General features: G+C 38.2%; 1 long non-coding RNA gene and 1 pseudogene across 1 annotated transcript in view; both read left to right on the top strand.

The window, feature by feature from the left end:
* LOC140710872 (uncharacterized) overlaps positions 1-17,014 on the top strand; it is a 170,987-nt gene that overhangs the window by 27,850 nt on the left and 126,123 nt on the right. The gene's annotated exons all lie outside the window — the stretch shown is intronic.
* LOC103231990 (speckle-type POZ protein pseudogene) lies at positions 479-2,718 on the top strand (annotated as a pseudogene).

Here is a 17,014-nt window from a genome sequence, read left to right as displayed (position 1 = left end):
GTCAAAGTATTGCTAATTGGCACATAAGGCTATCTGTTAAGCAATTTTTAATGCCACTACTTAGTGTGTTTTTGTCTGGTGTTAGAGAAAAAAGTGGATGGCTAGTTTTCTTACAAGTTGAAAGGATTTAAAATAAGGTTTAGTGTAAATTTTGTTGAATACAAAAGCATTCTTGATGTGTGTGAGCCTAGAAAAGATAATTACCCCTTTACTCGGCTTTCTGGGTGTCTGGTCAAGATTGAGTACTGCTGAGAATATTTAGAACTTAGGCAACTGGGAACTAGAGAGTAAGGGCTGCTTTGGTTTGGATGCTAATGGTGATATTTTTCCCCTGGGAGAAAAAAAGATTGAGTAAAACAAAATACTTTACATAAAATTAAGTAATTGACAAGGATATTGTTTTTATGACTTATTGAAAACATTGTTTTTTCCTTAAATGTTTTGTTCTACAGATTTAATAAAACTTTCTTTCGGTGTGTCGGGGTGTGTGTGTGAGTGTGTGCGCTCCGAGTGTGTGTGTATTTGTGTATCGGCGGTCCCGCAGGTCCCGGATGTTGCGCACAGTATGAGGCGAGCGCAGGGCGACGGGGACCAGCAGCTGTCGCCGCCGCTCTCAGGGTGAAGAGGGAACAGAAATCTTTGCTCCCTGACTTTGGAAATCTCGTTTAACCTTCAAACTGGCGATGTCAAGGGTTCCAAGTCCTCCACCTCCGGCAGAAATGTTGAGTGGCCCCGTAGCTGAGAGTTGGTGCTACACACAGATCACGGTAGTAAAATTCTCCTACATGTGGACCATCAATAACTTTAGCTTTTGCCGGGAGGAAATGGGTGAAGTCATTAAAAGTTCTACCTTTTCATCAGGAGCCAATGATAAACTGAAATGGTGTTTGCGAGTAAACCCCAAAGGGCTAGATGAAGAAAGCAAAGATTACCTGTCACTTTACCTGTTACTGGTCAGCTGTCCAAAGAGTGAAGTTCGGGCAAAATTCGAATTCTCCATCCTGAATGCCAAGGGAGAAGAAACCAAAGCTATTGGAGAGTCAACGGGCATATAGGTTTGTGCAAGGCAAAGACTGGGGATTCAAGAAATTCATCCGTAGAGATTTTCTTTTGGATGAGGCCAACGGGCTTCTCCCCGATGACAAGCTTACCCTCTTCTGCGAGGTGAGTGTTGTGCAAGATTCTGTCAACATTTCTGGCCAGAATACCATGAACATGGTAAAGGTTCCTGAGTGCCGGTTGGCAGATGAGTTAGGAGGACTGTGGGAGAATTCCCGGTTCACAGACTGCTGCTTGTGTGTTGCTGGCCAGGAATTCCAGGCTCACAAAGCTATCTTAGCAGCTCGTTCTCCGGTTTTTAGTGCCATGTTTGAACATGAAATGGAAGAGAGCAAAAAGAATCGAGTTGAAATCAATGATGTGGAGCCTGAAGTTTTTAAGGAAATGATGTGCTTCATATACACGGGGAAGGCTCCAAACCTCGACAAAATGGCTGATGATTTGTTGGCAGCTGCTGACAAGTATGCCCTGGAGCGTTTAAAGGTCATGTGTGAGGATGCCCTCTGCAGTAACCTGTCCGTGGAGAATGCTGCGGAAATTCTCATCCTGGCTGACCTCCACAGCGCAGATCAGTTGAAAACTCAGGCAGTGGATTTCATCAATTATCATGCTTCGGATGTCTTGGAGACCTCTGGGTGGAAGTCAGTGGTGGTGTCACATCCCCACTTGGTGGCTGAGGCATACGGCTCTCTGGCTTCAGCACAGTGCCCTTTTCTGGGACCCCCACGCAGACGCCTGAAGCAATCCTAAGATCCTGCTTGTTGTAAGACTCCGTTTAATTTCCAGAAGCAGCAGCCACTGTTGCTGCCACTGACCACCAGGTAGACAGCGCAATCTGTGGAGCTTTTACTCTGTTGTGAGGGGAAGAGACTGCATTGTGGCCCCAGACTTTTAAAACAGCACTAAATAACTTGGGGGAAACGGGGGGAGGGAAGGGCCCAGGACTCGGGGCTATTCAACCTAATGAAAACCCTGTTGCTGCGTCACTGTGTTCCCTTTGGCCTGGCCGAGTTTGATACTCTGGGGATTCAGTTTAGGCGCTGGCCCGAGGACATCCCAGCGGTGGTACTTCGGAGAAACCTGTCTGCATCTGACTGAGCAGAATAAATCGTCAAGTGCCTGGAGCAAAAAGGAAAAAAAAAGAAAGGACATTGTGTTTTAACAGAAGGGAAAAGGAAAGAAGAAAAGATTTTTGCAGAATTTCTCAAAAATCAGTTTGTGGATTCCAGTAGTATTTAGTCTTTCCAACTGTGCTAAAACTTGGATATTTGTGAAAACTCACCACCATACAAGCATCAGAAGAGCTCTCTTGTTGTTAGCACTTACTGTTTGCAAGAACAGAATGCATCCTTTTATCCTTTTATGAAAAATGACAAGTGAAGGCAAAAGGGGAAGGTTATTTGATCTGGAAGATAAGTGTTCTGATGTGGTGGCTTTTGCAAAAATCTTTATTGGTGTTGAAAACTGGAAAAAAATAACTCATCCAGAATTCATACTGTCTTGACAAGAACCATGGTTCTCTGTTTTTAGATATTGTGGAAAATGTTTTTGGGCATTTTTCTCTGATTTTATTTCTTCTCCCCCGCCCCTTTTTCTAAAAAACAAACAAACAAAAAAACACACAAAACAAAAACAGAACAAAAGAAGAGAAGAGAGAAGGAAATTTTATTAATTAAAGATGCTGTGTGATAAAATCCAAGCCCAGATTGCTCAGCTGTTTGTACCTGACTTGCCGCCTGCATAGGAGCCAGTTCTGTTCCTTCTGACTAGCCCCTTTTCCTCCAGGGGAGAAATTCCAAATGTTAATTTTTTCTTTTTGAAAATATAAATAATTACTATTTTGTAAAAAAAAAAAAAAACTTTCTTTCATAAGCTATCTATAGTATGCAATAATTTGGTAAAGTATCTTTTTATGAAAGGTGGGAGCATTTGCTTTTTCTCCCTAATTGATTTCTCAAAAATTCAGAAACTAGTCATAAGTATTCTTATTTTTATTTATATAAGTTCAAGAAAAATTTGCTGTCTCTTTATAAGCAATATATAATTGGAAACATTGGCTATGTTATCAAGGTTTTGACTGATATGTCATATTTATGAATATGCATAAAATACCTGGCTTTAGGAGTTCCCAGCCTTAGTGAATGAGTAGACATTGTCACTTCCTGGAGGGCCCAGGAACCTTAAGATTTTAAGTAACATTTAAAGCCTGCCGTGCATTGGTTTTCTAGCCTCAACAGGTTTTTAAATCTGGGATTCCTGTATGATCAATGTGGAGATAAAAAGTTACATTTCTGAAGAAAAACTAAAGTACACCTGTTATTAGATTGTAACCCTGTGCATTGTTTTTAAGTTCTTACCTACGTGCAGACCGCACTAGATCCTGAATTATCCTAATTTCTCTAATATTTGGCTACAACTAATCCTGATAAAGTATCCCAACCCTCTTCCCCCAAGCAAAATTACACATAATTTGGGGATATTAAAGGTACATCTCCCCTACTTAAAACTAACAAGGTATTAATTAATTAGGTATTAAAATGGGAGATGAACCAGTCAGAGCTCTGGATGACACAGGAACTACTCTATCTATCCTTAATTTTGACACACTTTCCACATCCCCTCTCTGGAGTTCTGAATTCATCAAGATGGTTGGGGTAGCCAACCAACCTATGATTCTTAAATCTCTATCTATACCCTTCCAGCTTGGGCCCCTCACTCTCAGTCATTGCCTTTTGCTTGTCTCATTGTCCCACATACACCTCATGGGAAGAGACTTTTTAGAAACTTGCCGTGCCTATATTTCCTTGTCCCAAAAAGAGGAAGTAAGTTATAAGCTTGAGCTGTCCTTGCCAGGAGATTTTGTCAAAAAAAAAGGGCTTTTACCTAAGTTTCCATCTGTTCAGTTAGCCTCGCTAATGCTACCTACCCTGATCTCTGAAAGCTACCTGAGAGTCTTCGGGCATGATTCAACACCAATGATAACCCCTCAGATTATGAAGATGACAGTGGTAGACATTCCTAAGGATTCCATTTACCAAGAGGAGTTAACCCTAGTGAAGGAGCTAGATAAGGAAGTTTTCTGGAGTTCTGATTTGAACTAGGCCCTGCTTGGGATGAATATATGATCAGAAACCTTTACTACACTGTTAACAAAATTGCCTATACCACTAACTAGACCATCAGGGTGTAACAGAGGTCCCTAGACTTCTTTGCTTGTATGGCCCTAGGCAACTGCATTACTTTAGACTATTACCTTGCTGTACAAGGTGGTGTTTGTGCTGTTGCTAACACTTCCTACTGCACCTGGGTAAATACTTTCAGTCAGGTTGAATTAGAAACATGTAAGATCCTAAAGCTGGTCAAATCTTTGAAAGGAACATCTTCACAAAGCCTCCTGGATGGCTTACTGGACCAAATTTCTGATTTCCAAATATTTTCAGCTGGCTCCCCACCAGATCCCTTCTATGTCCTACCCTACAAGTATTAATAATCCTCTCATATTTGGGCTAAGCATTTGACTCCTGTTTAAAATTCTTCTATCCTGTTTTAATAGATGCCCACAAGAGACTTCCCACTAGTATCATGTTGACCCAATGCTTTTAAGACTTTAAATTCACTCCAGCTGGAAACCAGAACCAACTTAACCCAAGAGACTTTGATTCAAATGCAACAGTACCTGAGTGCCTCTCATAAGTAAATGGCTCTGGTTGCTCAATTGGCCACTGCCCTGCCATTAGGATTCCTGCACAGGACTAGATAGACTCACAGCAGGTATCAGCTGTGTGTTGCAGTGGCCCTTTATGAGTTTGAGGACGTTCTCTCTACTTTTAGTTTTCAGACAGCTCTTTTTAGGAAAGGATGTTGGATTTTTGTGAAATGCTTTTTGTCTCTCTATATACTGATGAATCTTTTATCTTCATATTTTAATTGTAATTAGATGTAGTACTGGTTTTTGAAGTTTTATTTTATATTTAATTGACATAAAAATTGTATATATTTATGGTGCATAATATGACGTTTTGATACTAAACTTTAGGGAATGATCAAATCAGGCCAAATAATGTATCCATAATCTTAAACACATCATTTATTTGTGGTTAGAACATTCCAAATTCTTTTAGCCATTTTGTAATATACAATACATAATTATTAACTGTACTCACCACACTGTATAATGGATCAACAGTACCTATTCTTTCTGTGCAACTAAAACTTTGTATCCTTTGACCAACACCTCCACTTTACCCCTCATCTGCACCCCAGTATCCACAGCCTCCCTTCCAACCTCTGGTAACTACCATACTACTCTATTCTTCTTTGAGTTCCCATTTTTTTAGGTTCTATATATAAGTGAGATCATGCGTATTTATCTCTTAGTGCCTGGCTTATTTCGCTTAGCCTACTGTCCTCTAGGTCCATCTATGTTATCACAAATGACAACATTTCTTGCTTTTTTAGTATTTTATTGTGTGTATATATATCACATTTATTTAGTCCATTCATTGGTTGATGGGCACTTCTGTTGTTTCCATATCTTGGCTATAGTGAATAATGCTGCATTGAGTATAGGAGTGCTAATATCCCTTCAACATACTGATTTCAATTCCTTTGGATATATACCCACAAGTGGGATTGCTGGATCATATGGTAATTATATTTTTAGTTTTCTGAGGGACTTCCATACTGTTTTCAAAAATGGCTGTACTAACAATACCACCAACTGTGTACAAGGGTTCCCTTTTTTCTACATCTTCACCAACATTTGTTATCTTTCATCTTTTTTTTTTTAATCATATCCAGTCTAACAGGTATGAGGTGATAGGTCATTGTGGTCTTCATTTACATTTCTCTGATGATTAGCGATGTTGAGCACTTTTTGTATATGTGTTGGTCATTCATATGTCTTTTTACATTTTTTTACCTTTTTTTTTTTTTTTTTTTAGAGACAGGGTCTTGCTCTGTCACCCAGGCTGAAGTGTAGCGATGCAATTATAGCTCACTGCAACCTCAAATTCCTGTGCAACCTCAAATTCCCAGACTCAAGCAATCCTCCCACTTCAGCCTCCCAAGCAGCTGGGACTACAAGCACATGCTACCATGCCTGGCTAATTTTTTAAAAAATTATAGAGATGGGGTCTTGCTATATTGCCCAGGTTGGTCTTAAACTTCTGGCCTCAAGCAGTCCTCTCACCTCAGCTTCCCAAAGTGCTGGGATTACAGGCATGAGCCACCATGCCTGGCCTTTGTGTGTGTGTGTGTGTGTGTGTGTGTGTGTGTATGTGTGTATGTGTATAGAGACAGTGTGTATGTCTTCTTTTGCAAAACATCAATTCAGGTCCTTTGCCCATTTTTAAATAGGGCTATTTGTTTTCTTGTTATTGAGTAGTTTGAGTTCCTTGTATATTTTGGATATTAGCCACTTATCTGACATATGATTTGCAAGTATTTTGTCCTTATCTGTGGGTTGTCTCTTTATTGTGTTGTTGTTTGTTTTGTTGTGCAGAAGTTTTTAGTTTGATGCAATTTCATTTTTCTATTTTTGCTTTCATTGCCTGTGCTTCTGGGGTCATATAAAAAAAAATCTCTCTTCCTATAGTACTGTTATGGAGCTTTTTCCCTGTTTTCTTCTAGTAGTTTTACAGCATCATGTCTTACATTTAAGTCTTTAATCCATTTTGAGTTGATTCTTCTATAAGGAGTGAGATAAGAGTCCATTTTCATTCTTCTGCATGTGACTATCAGATTTTCCCAGTATCATTTATTGAAGAGGATGGCTGTGATCATATTGTGGTTAGTACTTTCAGTTGTGTATTATTCCTATTTTAAATATTACATTACTTGATTTGTTAAATATTTTAAAATTTTTCCATCTGTGTTCATGATGAATGTGTCTGGCAGTTCTTTCTTTTAATATCTTTGGTTTTCTATAAGAGCAATGGAAAGAATTTGTATAGAATTGTTATTATTTCTTCCATAAATGTTTGGTAAAATGCAATACTAAAATCATCTGGTCCTGGAGTTTTCCCTGTGAGAACGTCTTTAACTACAGCATCAGTTTTTTAAATAGATATAGGGTTGTCCAGATTCTGTATTTCTTCTTGAGTAAGCTTTGATAGTGTAAGACTTTCAAAGAATTTGCACATTTCTTAAAGATTGTCTAATTCATTAGCATTAAGTTGTTCTTAATATTCCGTTTTAACCATTTAAAAATCTGTAGAACCTCTGGTGATGTTTCTTCTTTTATTCCTGATATTAATTATTTGCAATGGGAGGTTTATTAATTTTATTGATCTTCTCAAAGAAATATTTTTTTTTTGAGACAGGGTCTCACTTTGTCGTTGCCCAGGCTGGAGTGCAGTGGCATGATCATGGCTCACTGCATCATCGACCTCCCTGGCTCAGGTGATTCGCCCACCTCAGCCTCTTGCATAGCTGGGACTACAGGCACGCACCACCACACCTGGCTAATTTTTGTACTTTTTTTATAGAGACAGGGATTCACCATGTTCCCCAGGCTGATCTTGAACTCTTCATCTCAAGCCATCTACCCACCTCGGCCTCCTAAAGTGCTGAGATTACAGGCGTGAACCACTGTGCCCAGCCCTCAAATAACTATTTTTAAATTGCACTAATTTTTTTTTTTTTTTTTTTGACTGCTTCATTGACTTTTTTTTTTTTTTTTACTTTTTTTAAACTATTTTTTTACTTTTTTTACAGGCTTTTTTTTAACAGTTTAAAGAGGGGCAAAATAGTTTAAATAGTGAAACTTTTTAAAAACTGTCTTACCTCTACTATGTTATTGCATCTTATTTCACTGATCTTTGATTTGGTCTTTACTCTTTAAAATGCTTAATTTGGATTTCATTTGCTCTCTTATTCTCTTGTATTTTAAGGTGGAAACTGAGACCATCAATTTCAGCTTTTGTTCTTTTCTAATATTAGGTTTTATTACTATAAAATTTTCCCTAAGTAAGGCTTTACTAAATCCCATAAATTTTGAAAGAAAGTGTTTTCATTTAGTTCAGAATGTTTTCTGATATTTCTTTTGATTTCTTGTTAAACTCAATGATTGCCTAGAACTGTCTTATTTAGCTTCCAAATATTTGGAGATTTTCCACATAACTTTCTAGTATTGATTCCTATTTTAATTCCACTATAGTCAGATGACATACTTTTTATGGCATGCATTTAAGTTTATTGAGACTTATTGTATGGTCCAGGATGTGGTCTACCTTGGTAAATTATTTGTGTAATTGAAAAGATATAGTCTTCTGTGGTGGGGTGGAATGTTGTGTAAATGCCTTGATAGTGTTGTTCAAGTATTCTGTATTCATACTGATTTTGTATTTTCTTGGTTTTTGTTTTGTTTTTGTTTTTGTGGTTGTTTGAGATGGAGTCTTGCGTGTCACCCAGGCTGGAATGCAGTGGCATGATCTCAGCTCACTGCAACCTCCACCTCCTGGATTCAAGTGATTCTCCTGCCTCAGTCTCCCAAGTAGCTGGGATTACAGGTGCCCGCCACCATGACCGGCTAATTTTTGTATTTTTAGTAGAGATGAGGTTTCACCATGTTGTCCAGGCTGGTCTCGAACTCTTGACCTCAGGTGATCCACCCACCTCTGCCTCCCAAAGTGCTAGGATTACAGGCGTGAGTCACTGTGCCTGGCCTATTGCCTTGTTTTATAAATTACTGAGAAAGTAATATTGAAATCTTAGACATACTTGTGAAAATTTCTATTTGTCCTTTTAGTTCTATCATCTTTTCTTAATTTATTTTGCAACTCTGTTACTAAGTATATACATATTTAGGATTTTATGTCATTTTAATGTATTGACCACTTTGTTATTGTGAAGTGACCAAGCGACTCTCTTTGTTCTTGCTCTGACATATACTTTGTTGGGTTAATAATGTAGTCACTCTAGCATTCTTTTGATGAGTGTTATCTTTTGCAAACTTCTCTCTTTAAGCAATTTATGGTTTAGTATTTAAAGTGGGACAGATATACCTTGGATTTTTTCCCCTCTCTGATGATCACTACCTATTAACTAGAGTGATTAAATAATTTACAATTTAAAGTGATTACTGATATGGTTAGATTTAAATCTACCATCTTGGTATTTGTTAGCTATTTATCCAATCTGTTATTTGTTTCCTTTTGCCTTTTTCTCTGATTTCTCTTGGATTGAGAGTTTTTTCTTCTGATATAAAATTCTCATAACGTAATAGTCTCTCTTTTAAAGTGTACAATTCAGTGGTTTTTAGTATATTCACCAGAGCTCTGGAGTTGGGAACAGGAATCTGATTTTCCAGGAAATAACCCCACTCTACAAATGAGCACTGGACAAGGATGGCAGCCCCTGATCTTTTTGGCTTGCCCTGCCAGCCATGGAACCTTTGCTTTATAGAGGAATGGAGGAATGTGGGTCAGAGGCAATCAGTGCCCCAGTGTTCTTCGCCTGTTGCATCTGGGATTCGAGCTTTTACCATATAAATTGAGGCTGGGTGAAAGAAGGGAATTTTAGTCCTCTCAGCAGCTACTGCCTAGAAGAGAGCTTCCATCTCATGTGACTGAGTGAGAGGAATGATACTGGCAGCTAGCCCTTCTTACTGTGAAACCATAGCCCCAGGCTGGGAGCTGGAGAGAGAGGGAGCCCCTGTTTTTTGGCTGCATGTGCCTGGAGCTGAGCTTCTATAACATGGAGCTGGAGGTGGAGAGTAATCAAACAAACTGTTAATCTTCTTACCAAGATTTAGTTAAGTTTTCTTGAATAAATGTTTCTCCATTTGTCACATATCCTCAGGTTAATTTCCATAGGCTTCCAATGATTGCTTTTTAATAACTTTTACCAGTTAAATAGTTGGTTTGCTAGGTAGAGGGTACTCTGAGCTCCTTCCTCTGTCATTCAAGAGGTCTCACCTTAATAATCACTTCCTGATTTTTTCTGCACCAAACTCTTAATTCTTTCAGTATTTTGAAAGACACAAATATTACACTTTTAATATTGCCTCACAGAACACTAATTTGGGTAATTCCCATTGATCTTTCTTCAGGTTTACTGATTCTTTCATTTAATTTCTGTTGTTAGGTCCATCCAGTGAATGTTTTATACCCATTAATATGTTTTCTGTTCTTAACTTTGTATTTTTTAAATAGTTTTTGTTCTGTAGATATCTACTTTTTCATTCATTTCAAATGTATTTTTACCTGATGGAACATAGATATACCAGCTACTTTAAAGCCTTTGATAATTCCAACATTTTGGTCATATTATAATTGGTATCTATTGATTATTTCTTTGGGAATTGATCATATTTTCCTGATCCTTTATATGTAGTATAATTTTGGTTTGTATTTGCAAATTTTTAAATATTCTGTTGTGAATGTTTTAATATGAAATCTTGAAGATAGAGAGTACCTGTGCAATTATTAGGAGAGACACAGGGAGGAAATAAAGAATCTATTACTTATAGCTCTTGGGGGTCCATGGCACATGTAGAGACTGTACACACTGAGGTCAGGGAGTACATGGAAAAAGAGAGAAAGAGAGAAAGAGAGAGAAAGAGAGAGGCCCATCAGCCAGTACTCTTATTGGGGTTAGGGCAGTTATCCAAACAGTTTTCCTGAGGGGGCTTTTCATTGTTAGATTTAAAGCAAACACACAAGAGTTCCAGGAGGTCACACTGTAAATAAGAGTTGGTCACTGTGGCATATCTGCACAGTTCATGAGGGTATGTGGGTCAGTGGGGACAGTCAAGTAGCTTATATCTAGCTGTCCCTTAGGGAGATGGTCAACAGAAGGAGGTTGTATAAGTCAGATATCTGTATCAAATATATTGAGAAACTAGGGGAGGTACAGAACTGGAAGCTGTGCCAAGGGTGACTAAGCCCTGCTTCTGGTATGAGAAAATTAAACTTATATATAAAATGGATGTCAAGGCAACAGAAAATTATGAGAATTTACTACATAAGCCATTAAGTCTATTAAAATAACCTGGAAAATATTGATCGTTGTTTCTTTGTTAAGCAATCAATGTAGTTAAGTTCAGACCACATGTTCTCTCCTTTGTTTTTTTAATTTATTCTTAATTATGGATGCATAATCATTGTATGTAATAATGGAGTACATGTGATGTTCTGATACATGTGTACAACGTATGATGATTGAATCGGAATGATTGAGGTCTCCATTACCTCAGTCATCTAACATTTGTTTGTGTTAGGAACATTCCAATTCTACCTTTTAATTATTTTAAAATATACAATAAATTGTTGTTAACTCTGGTCACCCTATTGTGCTACTAAATACTAGATATTATTTATTCTGTTATTTTACACTACCCTCACTTTATTCTCGTTCATTCTCTCTCTCTATCTCCCTTCCCCTTGCCCCCCCACTCTCCCCTACCCTTCCCAGCCTCTGGTAACCATCAATCAACTCTCTGTATCTATGAGTTCATTTTTTAAAAAATTTTAGCTCCCATATATAAGTGAGAACATGTGGTATTTGTCTTTCCACCCCTGTCTTTTTTCACTTAACATAATGTCCTCCAGATCCATCCATCTTCTTGCAAATGTGTGTGTGTGTGTGTGTGCGCACGTACATATATATATAATATTTTCTTTATCCAGTTGTTCACTGATGAACACTTTGGTTGATTCCATATCTTGGCTATTGTGAGTAATGCCAGAGTAAACAAGGGAGTGCAGATATCTCTTCGATATATTGATTTCCTTTCTTTAGAAATATATAGCCAGCACTGGGATTTCTGGATCATGTGGTACTTCTACTTTTAGTTTTTTGAGAACTTGCATATGTGGCCTTTATTATTTTGAGGTATGTTATTTATATTCCTAGTTCATTGAGGATTTTTATCATGAAGGAATTCTGTAATTTTTTTTTTTTTTTGAGACAGTCTTGCTCTGTCACCCAGGCTGCAGTGCAATGGTGCGATCTCAGCTCACTGCGACCTCCGCTTCCCCGGTTCAAGTGAAGGAAGGGTGAATTTTATCAAATGCTTCTTCTGCATCTATTGAGATGATCATATTTTTTGTCCTTAATTCTGTTTGCATGATGGACTGCATTTATTAGTTTGCATATGTTGAACTATCTTTGCATCACTGGTGTAAAAAACCCACTTGATCATGATGTATTATCTTTGATGTGTTGGATCTGGTTTGCTAGTATTTTGTTGGGGATTTTTGTGTTATGTTCATAGGGACATTCATCTGTAGTTTTCTTGTTGTGTTCTTGTCTGATTTTGATATCAGGGTGATACTGGTCTCATAGAAGTTAAGAATTCCCTCCTTGATTTTTTGGAACAGTCTCTGGAAGATTGGTGTTGTTTTTCTTTGTAAGTTTGATAGAGTTTGTCTGTGAATTCATTTGGTCCTGGGCTTTTCTTTGTTGGGAGGTGTTTTTTTTTTTTTTTTTTTTTGAGATGGAGTCTCGCTCTGTCGCCCAGGCTGGAGTGCAGTGGCCGGATTTCAGCTCACTGCAAGCTCCACCTCCCGCGTTCACGCCATTCTCCTGCCTCTGCTTCCCGAGTAGCTGGGACTACAGGCGCCCGCCACCTCGCCCGGCTAGTTTTTTGTATTTTTAGTAGAGACGGGTTTCACCGTGTTAGCCAGGATGGTCTCGATCTCCTGACCTTGTGATCCGCCCATCTCGGCCTCCCAAAGTGCTGGGATTACAGGCTTGAGCCACCGCGCCCGGCCTGTTGGGAGGTTTTTAATTACTGATTTAAACTCACTATCTCACTGCTTCTTATTGACCTGTTCAGGTTTTCTATTTCTTCCTGGCTCAATGTTGGGAGGTTGTATGTCTCCAGGAATTTATCCATTTCCTCTAGGTTTTCTAATTTGCAAGTGTATAGTTGTTCATCATAGTCTCTAATGATCTTTTGTATTTCTGGGGTATCATTTTTAATGTCTCCTTTTCATTTCTGATCTTGTTTATTTACGTCTTCTCTCCTTTTCTTTTAGTCTAGCTAGCAGTTTATCAATTTTATCTTTCCAAAGGACCATTTTTTTGTTTTCATTAATCCTTCATGTTTGTTTTGGGCCTATTTTATTTACTGGTGCTCTAATCTTATTTATTTTCTTCGCTAATTTTGGGTTTGGTTGGTTCTTGCTTTTCTAGTTCCTTAAGTTTCATTATTAGGTTGTTAATTTGTAACCTTTTTACTTTTGTGATATAGCCATTTAATGCTATGAACTTCCCTTTTAGCACTGCTTTTTCCAGTATCCCACAGGTGTTGGTATGTTTTGTTTCCAGTTTCATTTGTTTCAAAAACTCACAGGCAGTGTTTTTTTTCTCCTGACCTTTTTCTGGTGTCATGCTATTCTAGTTGTTTAGATGTCTTGTAAATTTCTTGTTGAGAAATGGAGATTTTAGATAATACATTGTAGCAATTCTGGATACTGCCCATCCCACCCCACCCCCGAGTCTTATTATTGCTAGTATGTTTGTTAATTTGTTTAGTGACTGGCTAAATTTGTTTATTTCCTCTCCCTGTAGTGTTAGATCTCTGATGCTGCTTCTCAAATAGGCGCAGCCTTGTGTATACCCACAGTCACACTGGGGTGACATTGGTTTTGTTAGAGCTGTCTTTGACTATTCTTTTACTTTACTATCCAGCTGTTAAGCCCTACAAATTAATGATTGGTTGTTGTATGGTCTTTAGTAGTGCTTCAGGACTTAAATTGCTGTACAGACTAATCCAATAACATTCAGGCTCTTTTGAAGAAGTTCCTGTGGACCATGATTGAGATTTTTTTCTGAACCCTCATGGCTCTTCCCACATCTTTTTCACAGGCTCTTTTATCTTCCCAGGTCAAACCTCTGAGTCATGACCCTGGAGGTGGGGTATAGACAATGGCATGCTTCTCTCTGAGTGATATTTCACTTTAGCAGCTGAATGCTCAGTGGGTATGTGTGTAAACTAACCTCAAATTATCTTGACTTGCCTCTCCTAGTGTGGAACCACTGCCTTACAGGAGTGATTGGATCACTGCCAAGGGTGATTTGGACCTCAGTATTCTCAGTGGCACCCTGTCCGAGATGGAGATTTCACCCCTCAAGTGGTGTTCAGATCAAAGAAGGGAAATCCCACCTCTCAGCTACACTCATCTGGAACTTAGTAACAGGTAGCTGGGGGAAGGATAAGAAATACCGACATCTACCCTTCCCTGAAAGATTGTCCTCTAACTGGGAGTTTTGGAGAGAGGAAGCCCTGTGCTCTTGGCTGTAGCAGTCTGGAGTATAGTTCCTATGTTACTGATCTGTGAAAGGGGAAACAAGGAGCAGGTTTCAGCTTGAACACCACAGACTCACCATTTTTATCAAACTCTAGTAGATTTCCTTGAATAAATGCTTCTTCGTTACTTACATGCCCCCCGAGACCACTTCTAGAGACTTTAAATGGCTGTTTATTTTTAATATATTTTTACCATTTTCACTGGGGAGCAGGTCCATGAAAATCCTCACACTGCCATGCCAGGAGTAGAACTCTGATAGTTCTTTTTTTAATGAAATTCATATTCTGACTGAAAAAGAACTTATGTAGTTATAAGGTGACTCAATCTGGGTTGCTATAACAAAATACTATAACTGAGTAGTGTATAAGCAATATACATTTACTTTCACAGTTCTGGAGGCTAGAAGTGTGAGATCAAGGTGCTAGCAACTTCAGTGTCTGCTGAGAGTCCAATTTATGGTTCACAGATGGCACTTTCTCACTGTGTCCTCCTCACATGGTGGAAGGGGCTAAGCAGTTCCCTGAGGCCTCATTTAAAAGGTCACTAATCTCAAAATGAGGGCTCTGCCCTCATGAGCTCATCACCCCAAAGGTTTCACATCCTGATACTATCACATTAGTGATTAGGTTTTCAACATATAAACTTTGGGGGGACACAAACATCCAGACCATAGCATAAAATATAAAAGCGAAAGAGAAAACGAGGGAGAGAGAGAGCATACAACACAGAAAATAATAAAAAAAATACTTAAAATGCCACAGTCAGCATTTTATTATATATATTTCCAGACTTCTGTCAATGCATACACACACAGATTTCTTTATAGAAATAGGATTAGGTCATACCTGCTGTTTTTTAAATTGTTCTTTTCATTTACAAAAGAAGGTAGATGTATTTCATGTTAAATAATATATGTGCTTCATCATTTTTAATGTTTTCATAATATTCCATTACACTGATGTACTATGTTTATTTAGCCAGCCCTCTTCTGATCAACATTTAGGTTGTTTTATGCATTGCATTATGACAGTGTGTTCTGAAAAATAAACAAGGCATAATTTGCTGGGTTTTTTATCATATGAGTAAAAATCAGTGGGTAGTCTATGACCCAATAAATGTGCTTAGATGTTACTGAATTCTTTAACATGCTTAGGTAATAACAATGTGTTTAAAAGCTGTAAATAAATACACTCAAAGTAATCTTTTTCTCCTGTGTGTACTATACAAGAAATAACTTACCTAGCCTAACAAACAGAAAAGCTCATCACACTTTGATCTCTCTCCTCCCTTCTTTCTCTAGCTCATACCCACCCCCATCCTGACGGAGCAAATTTAGGATCCTGTGTCTTTACCATGTTCTTTCCCTATAGAGCCATTCCTGCTTTGTTATATAAAGACATTCCTATGCTGCAACACTCTGCTCACCAAGCAAATTGATGATAGTCTGGCATCTTGTCTACATCAGCGTCCAGTCGGGAGACAGAAACTACACCCATTATATTATAATACAGCATGAGTTTAAAAGTTAACCAGATATAAAGTTCTTAAGTAGGTAACTGACAGGAAAAAAAGAACTGTAAGGTACCATGAAGGGAGCAACTGCATGAAGCAGGTATAACCCTCAGGGCAGAGGAAACAAAGCACTTGGAATTATTAAAACTTGGAATCTTAAAGGAGGAAGCTTCATGGAACTGGTGTTTCTTTGTTTGGAGAAGAATCCACATGAATCTGAGACCACGTTCTCTGAGGAGGGGTGCTTCTCAGATAGTGTTGGTATATTTGAGCTTGGGAGAGGGGCACTGCAGAGCTGAAAGTCAGACCTCTAAGAAGAGGGCACTGGATGGAAGACTATTTCTAGTGTGCCTGAGCTCAGAAGAGAGGTCCTATTGAGCAGAATTTCACACCTCAGAGGAGGATGCTCTGCTAATGGGTGTTGGTATCTCTGAGCTCTAAAGAGAGGACCAAGAAAAGAGTTTGGGGGCACATGACCCAGAAATTTTAACCCCAGGTTTATAACCAAAAGCATTTAAAACTGGTGTTCAAGCCAAAACTTTTACACAGATGTTCATAGCATGCCTATTCACAAGAGAAAATGTGAAAACAATCCAAATGACCAACTGTGGTATATTCATACAATGAAATAATATTATCTATAAAAGGAATGAAATACTGATATGTACTACAATATGAATGAACCTCAAAACCATTATGCTAAGGGAAAGAAGCCAGACACAAAAGGCCACAATAATGTATAATTCTATTTACATGAAATATAAATAATAGGCAAATTCATAGGGAAAGAAGGCAGATTAATGGTTGACAAAGACTAGGAGAAGTAGAGAGTGACTCCTTAATAAGTACAGAGTTACCTTTTGGGGGATGAAAATGTTCTGGAACTAGATTGTGGTGATGTTTGTGCAATGTTAGTGTACTAAATACCACTGAGTTGTATATTTTAAAATGGTTCAAATGGTAAATTTTATGATATATGTATTTACCCCAATTAAAGTAATTAATTGCCCCAATTAATTAATTAAAGAACAAGGTAAATGGGCTGAGACCCATACCCTTGAGTAACATTACAGAGTTGCATATAGAAGAGTAGGTTTGAATTGAGGGGCAATATCTTAATAACTGACATATACTGAATGCAGTTCGTTTATCAGAGGGAAAAAAATGATGTCTGCCAGAGGATC

This window comes from Chlorocebus sabaeus, chromosome X (genome assembly GCF_047675955.1).
Source record: "Chlorocebus sabaeus isolate Y175 chromosome X, mChlSab1.0.hap1, whole genome shotgun sequence".
In the NCBI taxonomy this organism is placed as follows: Eukaryota; Metazoa; Chordata; class Mammalia; order Primates; family Cercopithecidae; genus Chlorocebus; species Chlorocebus sabaeus.
The sequence above is the reverse complement of the archived record's forward strand: the minus strand, read 5'-3'. Positions and strand labels throughout refer to the sequence as shown.